The following is a 12,679-nucleotide window of genomic DNA, read 5'->3' on the forward strand; positions in this document are numbered from 1 at the left end:
TAAAAATAAAATGGTGTTTACAGAAATGGCATTTAAGCTGGGGTTTACAAAAACATGACTGAGCCATTTTTTGGTAAAATAATGTTCTTTTTTTTAATAAATAAAATGCAAAGAAATGAGAAACAAGATATAATACATGGAATATATATAGATTTTAAATAAAAATCTTATATTAAAAACTTTACTTCAGTTTGCTATAAAAGTTCTTTCAATTTCTGTTGAAAGTAATAAAATATTTTGAATGACTTTTTTTGTACTTGTAATATTTAATTCGTTTACACTAGTTAAAAAAAATGTAGCATTAAAATTTTGAAACATGTTGAGCAACCTGATATAAATATGTTAAAAAAGTTACTTTAAATTTATTTGTTTGTAGGCAGCAGTACTTGGACGGCCATTGTCGTGCAACAACACAACACGTTTCGATAGCAGTCCTCGGCGTTTACTTCGAATTTCAGGCTTCAGCTTGGCAAAAAGCATTTCACTGTAACGCCCGCTGTTTATTGCCGTGCCCCTTTCCTCATAATGTTTCAGTACTGGGCCTTGTGAGTCCCAAAAAACCGTAAACATCAGTTTTCCTGCGGATGGTTGGGTCTTAAACTTATTTTGCAGGGCGAATTTGGATGTTTCCATTTCATACTCTGCTGTTTACTCTCCGGCTCATAAGGATGGATCTGTGTTTCGTCACCAGTGATGATTCTGTCTGAAGATGTCCCGTTTGTTACGATTGCGATCCAGATGTTTTTGGCAGATGTCCAAGAGCTTCTTTGTTTACGCAACTGTGTGAATTGTTTTGAGACCCATCTTCCGCAGACTTTATGAAACCCAAGTTTGTTGTGGATGATTTCATAGGCAGTACCGTGACTAATTTGTAGACGATGTGCCACTTCATCAATTCTTACATCAAAATTATTATGTTTTTAATGCTCTTTAAATAACCTTACAGTTTCTACTTAAATTTTTGAGTTGCTCTCATGGCTGCTTTAAGCTGTGGTAGTTAACATAATGTATGCAAAGCTTGCCGTAGGGAATCATGGACAATAGGTGAAACAGAAAAGTAGAAGCCTTTGAAACATTATTTCAGAAAGATATTGGAAATACAGAGTTGGTTGGCTCAAAGAAATTATAAAGGAAAGATCATTTTTTAGAGACGATGTAGGTTGGTGGGCCATGTTTTAGACACCCAGGGGTTGCTTATTGTTCACTAATTGATTAAGTCAGGGTTTATTAAAGCGTAAGCTGAGTTTCACTAATGGAACTAGGACTAAATTTCGTTGTTGCGATCAACATGTTTGGTGGTATGTTGTGTTGGTTTTGCCTCGAATTACGAGACATTCACGAAATTGGCTCATAATAAGTAGAACTAAGCACGGGGTTCGCGCTTCTGCGAGCTCGGTTAGTTAGTTAACAGGACATCTTAAATGTCCTACATCATCTGAAAACAGCGAAGGCAGTAAGCTGAGTTATCAAATCACCGATGCAAATGTTTACCGAGGCATTTGCATCGGTGGCATCCCAACGAGGCCAGGCTTATTACTAAGAGACGTAAAAAGTTAGAGGGCGATAGACGACTCCGTTAAAGCCTATCAGGGCAATGACGCGTGGGGGGCCGGAACATCACTAGGGTAGGGTCTTTCCCTACGGGGTTGGGCTGTTCACTAATTGAACAGATTTCAATGTACACATTAGGGAAAAAAAATCACAGATTTATTTTGTCTTATCTAAAAATACGTATCGAACATAATACAGAAACAATAATCGAATACAGTAACGATTTAAATTTTTAAATTATTAAATGCGCGCGCGCACGCGCGCACACACACAAGAATTGTTATAAGAAAAGAGTTACTTTAAGATTAATTGCATTGCGTTGAAAACATTTACAAATTAAAAAATAATTATTAACAGAATGAACTTTATTCGATTTAAACTGCTTAACTGCTCCGTTGACCTATGTGAGAAAGAAACATTATAACTACATATAAATATATTATTTTTACTACGATAATATGCATTTCTATGTTATTGCCAATTATAACTGCGATGTTTATTTAAAACACTTTTCGTAAAGTTAGTATAAAATTTGAAAAAACATCGCGAGTGTGTTAGTTTGCGTAAAAATAAATCCACGATTTTGATGTTTGCATGTATCCAAACACAAATAATAAATAACACAAATAACCCAAAGTGATTATAATTGGAACCTTTTTTATCTGTCTCTTCAACTAGAATTAAAAAAAAAAGTATCTAATTTAATTGCCTGTGAAAAAAAGAAAGAAAAAACCATGTTTACAGTCATATATATTTTTCTGTTAATGTATCGTAACTAATAAGATTAAAACAATGTGAACTTTTTAAATTACTTGAATAATATTTTATTAAATTTGTTTGAGAATTATTTTTACGTATGCTTTGTCATTTATGTGCATACATTTATGTGCAATATCAACTGTCAAAATGCTGTTAGTTTTTTGAAGATAATTTGAAAGTATTTTTCAGTTAATAAATAGATTTTTTATTCTTATTGGTAAATAAAATACATTAAATAGATTACATTTTGAATAGCTTGATGTGCTACTCCATGAATAAAAAAATCCCTTTCGGCATTCCAGAAGGCGGAGGTAGATTTCAGCGGTGCTAAGTAGGGGATAAAAGAGATTTCCACCTTAAAAATAAGAAAAACTTCAAATTTACTCAATACAGCAATGGTTGCATGTAAAGCATATCTTTAGCATATGACAAATCCCATCTTACAATTCCAATAACATTTTGGTCATCCCTTGCTGTAAGGGTTGGTCATATCAAATATTGTTTCAGACAAAAGTTTTGGGTAATGATTAGAGGACTAATAACCACTTTAAACCAATTCGATACTGTGCCTATTAAGGAAGGTATGATTTTTTGTCTTCAAAACCCCATTTTTTCCACTCCCTGGGCCAATGGTAGGTGATAAAAGAAATTTTACTGAAATAAATTTTAGGCTGTTATCCAAAGAATAGTAGGGACTTTAAAATGAATTCGATATTTTCCTTAATAATTAAGTTATAGCGACATATTGTTTTTTCAAAAAAGCCACCTCCCCCATTTCCACCTCGATGGTGCCATTTTGGCCATTAATGAACGCGACTGAGATATTGGGACGAGTTATTTTTAAGGAACAATATGAATATGATTGGCACAAAATTAGGGCAGTTATTGTCGTGTCCACAAGAAAACAATATATCTATATATATATATAAATGTATATATAAACTTTTGAACTTTTGAAATGATGGTGGTTTTTGGGGTCTGAGGGATGTGAAATGTGAATATATGTCAAAATTTTCTGAAATTCGAAACATGGTACCCATTACAACTGGCAGCTTTCTTATGAAATCTACCTAAAAAGGAAGTGCCCGGAATTTAAATAAATGGATTAGGAAAGCTATAGAAAAAATCTTGATAAGCACAGCATCACAGAAGATAATTAATTATAAAAATAGATGTGATAAAACTTTATATGTTTTTATTTTAAACAATTAATAAAGATAAATCCATAAATTTGAATGCATTTATATACATGGTGGGTAGGGTACACACAATTCAGGTATTTTAAAATTTTTTTAAAATTCATCAACAAAGTAAATAAAGCTTCCACAAAAGAAAATTTTATCTTAAAAATAGATTGGGGAGTGTATTTTAAATGGTTCAGTAATTAAAATTGGCAATGGAAGCATAGCTAGGTATTTTTTCATTAACCAAAGTATTGAGTTTAGTTATATGAAAATAATGCTATTGTCTGGTTTAATGATGGAAACTGTTATTTTTTTAATAGCAAATGAGACTGTGCTTTTTTTTATAAAGATTGTTGGTGTGAATACGATGATTTTAGTAGTACTTTGGATACTTCTAAAAAATGTTTAATAAATGCAATATTACTATCATAAAAGTGTAGAACTAATTTGCAGGATGACATTAGATTTAAAATTATGTATGGTTAATTCAAAATATATATTAAAAAATGATGCATTATTAATAAGCATAACTGAGAAGAAAGTCAAAAATTTTTAGTAAAAAATTGTTGGTTCCCATTTGACTCCCTTGTTTCTTGAAAAAGATGAAGTACTATCAAGAATTATAAAAAAATTAAAATTCAGCCTCCTTATTATTTGGGAATTGTTATTGATTGGAGTAATTACATATTTCAGTAAGGTGGCCTAATTTGATGCTATATTACCCACAAAATTAAAAAAAAATTTAAAAATTTTTAATTTAAAAATAGTTTAATAGAAATAAATATGCGCACTATGATGACCTTTTGTTCAATGGGATCCAAAATCAGGTCAAAGTGGTGATGTACATACAAATTTAAAAACTTTTGGTCATTTGGTTTTCAAAACATTAGGCAAAAACTTTTTAGAAATATCCTCCCACTCCTGAAGCCAATTGACTTTGGAATTTTAATCAACTTAAGTATTTTCATTGTACTTATTAAAGCTCAATTTTCCACGACCACTATATAAAAAGTCAGAAATTCAAAATGATAAAAACTATTTTCCTGATTTTTTATTTTGTCAAACTTTAATTTCATCAATGATTAGGCTTGCCATATTTTTTTGGGTCCAACCCAGGACATATTTTTGAAATTACTTAAAAGTCTTAACAGTTTACTGAAACATTAAACTTTATTTATTCACTTGTATTTTTCACTAGACATGACTTCTTTCAGAAATGGTTTGTTTGTTTTAATTACATCATAAAATTCACAAAAAAGTTCTGAATTAATTTTAACATTCAGCAGATGTTTAACAGTATATACTGAAAGTCTACCTTTCTGCAGGCCAAATGTTCCCCGTAATTGAAAAAAACTCAACTCTAGCAGATGTCCCAGGCAAAGACACATCGCAAACTCAACCATTTTAGAAATATTGCAACATGAAATATCAGTCTTTTTAAACACCTTAAAAATTGCTTTACACTTTTCTTCCTTTGGTTTTGAATTGCCTGGTTCAACAACGTACATTCACAAATAGGTCATCAATATTTATGGGATATTTTATAATTTAATTAACAACTTGTGCACTCTCTTCTAAATCAGATTAATCAATTTTAGTTTGTAAATTTATGCACTGAAACTTACTATCAAAACTGGTTCTCCACAACTCTAAGTATTGGATACTAGAATTATAAAAGTTGTCTACGCTTGAGAAGAATTTTTGTTCCTGAACATTTATTATTTTCTTTTAGAGTGCATAGCAATTCTTTGGCAGAAGATGATATAAATTTGTGGATTTTTCTTTCATGAGTTGACAAATTAACTAATATGTCTGAAATGCTTCTCTTGTTGTGGTAGAATTAGTTTCCAATTTCAGAACTACAGTATTAAATAACTGTAGAGTACTATATACAAATTTCAAAAACAGTTCACTTTCTAGATTTCAAAAAAAGAAGCAAATAATAATTTTGTGCATTTGTTGCAAGATAAGAAGTATGATTTTAGGCCATCAAAAATGGAAAGAATTCTATTACAGGTAACAAACTAAGGAACCTTGTGCTGCTATGAAATAATACTTTTTTGTAATTGTTTCCACCAATTCACAGAACTCTAAGTTTCGTTACTCTTACTGTATATATGTGAAAATATTTATAAATTTTTATAACAATAACTTTTATATCCAGGGATAGAGAATCACATGCTGTTTGTACTGAATTGTGTACAATGTGGACTGAACAACCGATTCCTAAAATAGGTCTATCTAAATCACTTTCAAGTTTTCTGAACAGATTTTCATTCCCCTCTCTCTTCACTCCACCATAATTACTGTTAGTGTTATCAGCAGTACAACAAACTTCAAGTTTGTATTTTTTCACATATTGCAAAAGATACTGACTCAAAATTTGAGCAGTTTTACCTGACACTTCATCAAAATTCAAAAAAGTTTAACTTGAGTTACCTCCTCCTGTTGAAATATCTTAAATATTGTTACTGTTACGCAATTAATGGTTTCCAAAGAACGCAATGCATTATCAAATATAAATGGTGAAATAATGTTCTAGCAGATGAAAATTTTGGGTCATAACTTTTTAACCACTTTAGATGTGCAGTCTGATGTTTTGAAACTGAGTTCATGTTTAGCAGTGTGGTATGAAAATGTAGCGTCTTTAGCAGCATACTCCAGATGCTGTTATTTCCATCTTTGGCTTTAAAAAACCTCTTATGTTTGCTAAAGCTGTAACTTTAATAATAGCACTACTATGTTTACCTGTTTTCACATGGTCTTCAATATTACCCTTTCCTTTATAAGTAATGGTTTCCTTTATATACATAGTGTGCAATAAACACGTTCATTGTTACTGTCATTACACAGTTTTTAACATTTTTATTCCTGTTGCAGGTTAACATTAAACACAGATTTTCTTTTGGCCATTGCTAAACGATGAGGCAAAAACGAATATAGATAATATTAAAAAGGTGTAGGCGAGTTACTACACACATGAAAACAAAAACACATTGTCCCTGTTGTGCTGCTAAATGACTAAGTAAAAAGTTGTGGTGTGACTGGTAGACATGCCTCCGTCAAAATCGACAGCAGCGCTTCCTCCAAGGTCTTTACTAGGATTTGAACGTTGGAATTCTCAACTTCAAAATCAGCTGATTTGCGAAGTCGCGTTCACCACTAGACCGAGGGAGAATGTTTAAAAACGTGATGTCGATTATATCGGTATAAAATTAAAAAAAAAATCCCAGCCAGTCATACAATTCTCAAACCCTGGACATTTTTGCAACCCCGGACAGCACTAAAAAACCAGTACTCTCTGGGCTAATCCCAGATGTATGGTAAGCCTATCAATGATCTGATAAACTTTTTTTTAGCCATTTTTGAAGAATTTATGTTGTGCCAGTCCAAGTATATTACTCAAACCCACCGGGTTGGTCTAGTGGTAAACGCTCCTTCCCAAATCAGCTGATTTGGAAGTCGAGAGTTCCAGCGTTCATATCCTTGTAAAGGCAGTTACTTTTGTATGGATTTGAATACTAGATCATGGATACCGGTATTCTTTGGTAGTTGGGTTTCAATTAACTACACATCTCAGGAATGGTCGAACTGAGACTGTACAAGACTACGCTTCATTTACACTCATACATATTCTCATTCATCCTCTGAACTAATATCTGAACGGTAATTCCCGGAGGCTAAACAGTAAAAGAGAGGATTATTCAAAACATAGGCCAATATGTGTGCATATTGGCCTATACTGTGAATAATCCTCTCTTATACATATATATATATATACACACACACACACACACACACACACACACACACACACACACACACACACACACACACACACACACACACACACACACACACACACACACACACACACACACACACACACACACACACACACACACACACTTCTGGAAATTTCTATAAATGTTTTGTATTTTTGGACTAAGGGGTCTTAAAAAGACAATATTTGCAAAGACCTGCTACTGAAAATTTTGACCGAATGCAACATTTTTATAGGTATTCTGCTTCAGCAGCAACAGAACTATAGTCGGGAATGTAAAATGTTCCACAACGCTATACGTACAATTGATCAGTATGACATAACCTTAATGACAATAACATTCTGTTGTTAAAAACGGTAAATGGTAATAAAATTAGCATACTAAGGTATGAATTCACTTTTTTAATAGTTGGTGAAAAATTAGTTGACTATTTTAGTAGTTTTTTAATTCTTATCAAAATAGAATCGTGTAAATTAACATATGAATATAAAAAATATTAATCATAGTTTTATTTTAGGCACGTTTGTTTTCATAAAGATATGCATAAAAAATTTTACTCGGGCAAAATTAGTTATTTTTTGGTAGATTTATTTTTTCTTCAGTCTAATAAGGAAGTCAGATTCCCCTTCGAAAAATCATTTTGTTAACATTCTTGTTAAATTTTATTTAATCATTTCTGTACTGGAATTATATGAGCATTCTGTGAAAGCATAAGATAAATAAATTAAAATATTTAAAAGTTAATCGTGATGTAAAAACTTTATTTAAAACTAACATAATGAATTATTTAATTTTTATTTATCATAAAATACAGTATCATCTGTTTAAAATAATTAATATTCATTCATTCCTTTGGTTTTTTTCCCTTTTCTGTTTTTACTATATTTATAAGTTAATTTATGAAAGTGGCATCGTATAACCAAACAGAAAACAATTTGAGAGCACGTTTCTTCTATTAACTTACATAATTTATTGTACTGATGTTCGGCTAATTGTAATTTTTTTCTTTGCTAAACAAAATGTTGATATATCCTAATTTTATTTATTTATTCATTTAGTTGTTGCTAAAAAGGATTTCAATTAATTAAAATTTGCATTTTAATAAATGTACAATAGTAAAAAATATATATTATAAATACTTTCTGTAAAATCAAATAATTCATCAACATACTGATCACTGAGCCAATTATGTAAACTCAAAAAACAAAAACGTAACCACCAAGTACTGTAAGAGAAAAACCTAAAAAAAAATCAATACCAATAGTCTACTTTTGTGAGATGCCGCATCATCATAACTGATGATGAATTATGACGTGGGATCCCGCATCAGTAAATAATTAATTATATATTTACATCAACAAATAATAAAAACAAAAAGGAAATAAAAACTAAAAAAATTATAAAACGTAAACCCTAAAATTTTAAGTTTTTATTTATTTATTTTGTTTTTGTGGTTTGTTGATGTAACTGTAGAATTATGTATCGACTAATGATGTGGTATCCAGCGAATGTTGACTATTGGTAATAGTTTTTTTTTGGTTTGTCTTACTGTGTTTGGTCGTTAAATTATTTTTTGATTATAAATACTATTGCGAAAAAATACATTGAAGTTACGTTTGCGGCCTCTTTCTTTGCTTATGGCATTTGAACATTTTTCAAAATATTTATCATTCGATTAGTTAGAACTTCATCGGTAAGAGGCGACGAAGTCAACAAACTACGTTTACAGTTCTCAACATAACCTAACCTAGCAGTGAAATGAAAACGGGAGAAAAAAATAAAATAAGCGTGAAAACATTTTATTTCAGTTCAATTAGATTTATGAGTCTTGTAAATAAATGAAAAAGTTAAAAAAGTTCTCTTGCTTCTTTAATCAACAATATGAAATTTATTGATTGATCCTCCTGAAATCATTCCATGTATATTTTATATACACTTCAAATCCGTAGATTTTTAAATCTTATTTCAGTATTACAACCTGATGTAGGTTACATGTGTATTTTAAGAGAGAATATGAGATATATGAAGTGACATATTGGGCAATTAATGAACCGAAGACTAGCGAATTTAAAAGTCATTAATGTATTTCCATTATATCAACTGTTGGTTGGCCAGGAAGGATTAAACAGCCAAATAAGACTTTGAGAAATGGCATAAAGCAAAGAATTAATTTGTTCTTTTCTATTGTGAAACAATCTATTGGATATAATAAGTCGATTTAGGGAAAACGTTACTGCATTTTACAATGTAGATCAATTTTAATAAAGTATTAATTTATTAAGCTTATTCCAATTAAGAATGAATTATAATTGTGAAACAACTGAAGTTAATTCTCAGTTATTTCAGATCGGTGAAAAATTAATTTTTAATGCATTTTAGTCATTTTTTCTATGTAGATGACATATGTAAGATCACATACATGATTAATTTTAATTTATTATGAGCCAAAATCATAATAAAATTGTAGATCATCTAATATAGGTAAAAAATTACTACTGAACACTGCATAACCTTCTCAAGGGTAATTGAAACCTTAACCAGAAATCATAAAATACTGCATGTGGAAATGTTTGCTTTGTTTATGATTGCAATAAGCAATTTTTCTGAACTAATCCTATCTTACTGAAATAAAAGTAGCCCAGATATTATTATTCTAATGGTGATCGGCATGTCTGATCGGAGAATTTCTGATCACAAGAAGTTATTAGGCTAACAGATTTTTTTTAAAGCAATAGATTTTAGCAACTGATCATTCTAACAAGATACATTTTTTAGTTTTTTGAAGTTGTCTTTAACTTTTTGTATATTACTTCCTTTCTTTTTTTTACAGAAAGTAATCGTTTGATCGTTTGAAATTGTTGCGTTGTATCATTAAACATTAAATGCAAAAAAAAATATTAAGTTTAATTTAAGCAATAACTTCAAAAGGGTGAAACGGGAACCATTTGTTTAGTTTAATAAACTAATATTTAACTTTCCATCTGTACTTCCTGCTTTATCAGAATAAAATATCCAAAATCTTATTATTGTAGTGATTTACTTATCCCACAACAAAAAATATAGCATCAATTTGTTACTTTGTATTATTAAAAAGTTTTTAGTATGGCTTTAACACGGTTAACATCTGAGATAAAAGAGACCTGTCAGAATTTCTTTCTGTTAGATTAACGTAGCAGTTTTTTGACTTATTATGTTGATGTATGACAGGAAATTTTGCTTAGTGAAAAAAAAAAGAAAACAACTCCAACTTTCACTTTATTTAATAAGGCTAGCGTGGAGTGCTTGTTACTTTTGAGAGTGGCTGTGTTATATTTTGGAGTGACTTAAATCAGGTTACCTATTATTTACTGTTATACGTATGTATTGCACCAAATAAACAAATAGTTAAGGTATGTGATAATATCCAGTGTGATGGTGGCTCGGAGGTTCGTAAGACCTTAACTAAAGGATGCCCTCAAGGCAGTGTTCTGAATCCCCTTCTTTGGATCATAGTATTCGATTCGATGTTGCGTTTAAGTCTGCCATGTGGTTGTCGTGTCGTCGCTTATGCTGACGACGCGCTGCTTCTGATTGAAGGGGATTCGGGTAACGAGATAGAATTCTGAGCTGCTCGTGCTTGTGAGACACTCCGACTGTGGAGTCTCCAACATAAGATGATTTTCAGCTCAGAGAAAACCACAATGATATTGCTTAAGGGCCGATTGGCTGTTTCCCGACGAATCCTGGTTCGGATGGCTGGTCTTCCCATTCGGTACGTTACGATTCAAAAATACCTGGTTGTTATCCTTGGTGAGAATTTTCGGTTTAAGGAATATCTAAAGTATGTAGCACAAAGGCCGCTGATACTTTTTATGGAATCCGTAGTCATTCATCCCGATTGGGAGTTGAATTACCGTCCATGCGTATCCTTTACAAAGGTGTCAGCGAAGCTATTATGTTGTATGCTGCGCCTGTCTGAGCTCACCGCATGGCTTTTAGGTATTGCACAGACATTTTGCAATGGGCCCAGTGACTCCTCTTGCTGGCTGTTATAAGCAGTTACAGAACAGTCTCGCGAGAGCCAGTCTGTGTTATACCCGGAGTCAATCCAATACATATCTTGGCTAATGAGCGTAAGGAACGCTTCATTTCCAATGTAAATATCCTATTGACGTCAGAACGAAAGCAGGAGATTGAAGGCAGGGGCCTTGCGTCTTGGCAGGTCAGGTAGGACGAATCCCCCACAGGTCGCTACACGCATGGTATAGTCCTATAGTGTCTAATTTAGGTGTAATTAGACGGGTCTCCCCCAATCAGTATATCACACAGTTTTTCTCCGGGCATGGTGCCTTTCGGGCAAGTTTGGCTAGTTTCGTTTGTTGGATTCAAGTCATTGCCCGGATTGCGGGATTGATGATACTGTGGACCACGTCCTTTATGTCTGTCTCCGATATGAGGTCGAACGTTCACGAGCTGTTAGGGAACTTGAAAGAATACATTCCTTTCTGGATCTGTAATAACTGAATGATCCGCGATGAGTGGTCTATAAGTGGCTGGTTTCCTTCACGCCCTTGCTGTGTGTAGGTCTGCAAAGGGAGTTTCATCGAGGTACTCGATCGTGGTAGGATCCCGTGTGACTAGGGTTCCGGCTTAGGCTTTGTTAGATTTGTTGGAGGTAGGCGCATTGGCATCGTGCCACGGTTATATTGGTATTCTTTGTGATTCGCTTTGAGACTTCCGCTGGTTGGGGTGACCGTGTCGTCGGCGTATGTTAACCCGTGCGACAGGGAGTCTGGCTTCCCTCCACCGGTGGCGGCCCTGATCGTAATGCCACGCGAAACAGGATGATGGGACCGGATGGTGGTGCAGGGTTTGTCCCTGGCTTCTACGCGGACCGGAATGAGGTTGCGTTCCCCTTGTTAGGTGACCTAAACTGGTCGACTTATTGGGTGTAGGTCTGAATTTCTATGTTGCGTAAAACACAATTTTGGTAGGTTTGAGTGTAGCACTGAATTAACTTTAAATTCGTTCGTTTTCTGAGGCATTTACAGTTACGAACGGTGTTGTCAAATATGTACTAGGCGCGGGGTTCGCGCTTCCGCGGTTTCGGTTAGTTTGTTTGAGAGAATCACGTTAGGTTGGATGTGAAGATGTCCGTTTGAGGCCTACGTAAAGGCGAAATTTGATACGTATTTACTGATGCAAATAATGTCTGCCGAGGCATTTACATCGGTGGTATTCCGACCGACGTTTGGCTGATGACTGTGAGATGTAATCAGTTAGAGGGTCTCAAGACGACCTCTGGTGTGCAGAAAAGTACAAACCATTTCAGTGGTTGTAGCGATGATGATGAAGCTAGAACTAGATAAACTAAGACCAGTCCTATAATTGCAGTTGTTGAAAACCAATCCCAGCAAAGGG

At 33.1% G+C, this 12,679-nt stretch overlaps 1 protein-coding gene across 1 annotated transcript in view; it reads right to left on the minus strand.

Moving 5' to 3' along the window:
- LOC142331572 (calcium uptake protein 1 homolog, mitochondrial-like) overlaps nt 1-12,679 on the minus strand; it is a 622,753-nt gene that overhangs the window by 121,577 nt on the left and 488,497 nt on the right. The window lies entirely within an intron of this gene.

The sequence above is a fragment of the Lycorma delicatula genome, chromosome 10, assembly GCF_047948215.1.
Source record: "Lycorma delicatula isolate Av1 chromosome 10, ASM4794821v1, whole genome shotgun sequence".
NCBI classification, from domain to species: Eukaryota; Metazoa; Arthropoda; class Insecta; order Hemiptera; family Fulgoridae; genus Lycorma; species Lycorma delicatula.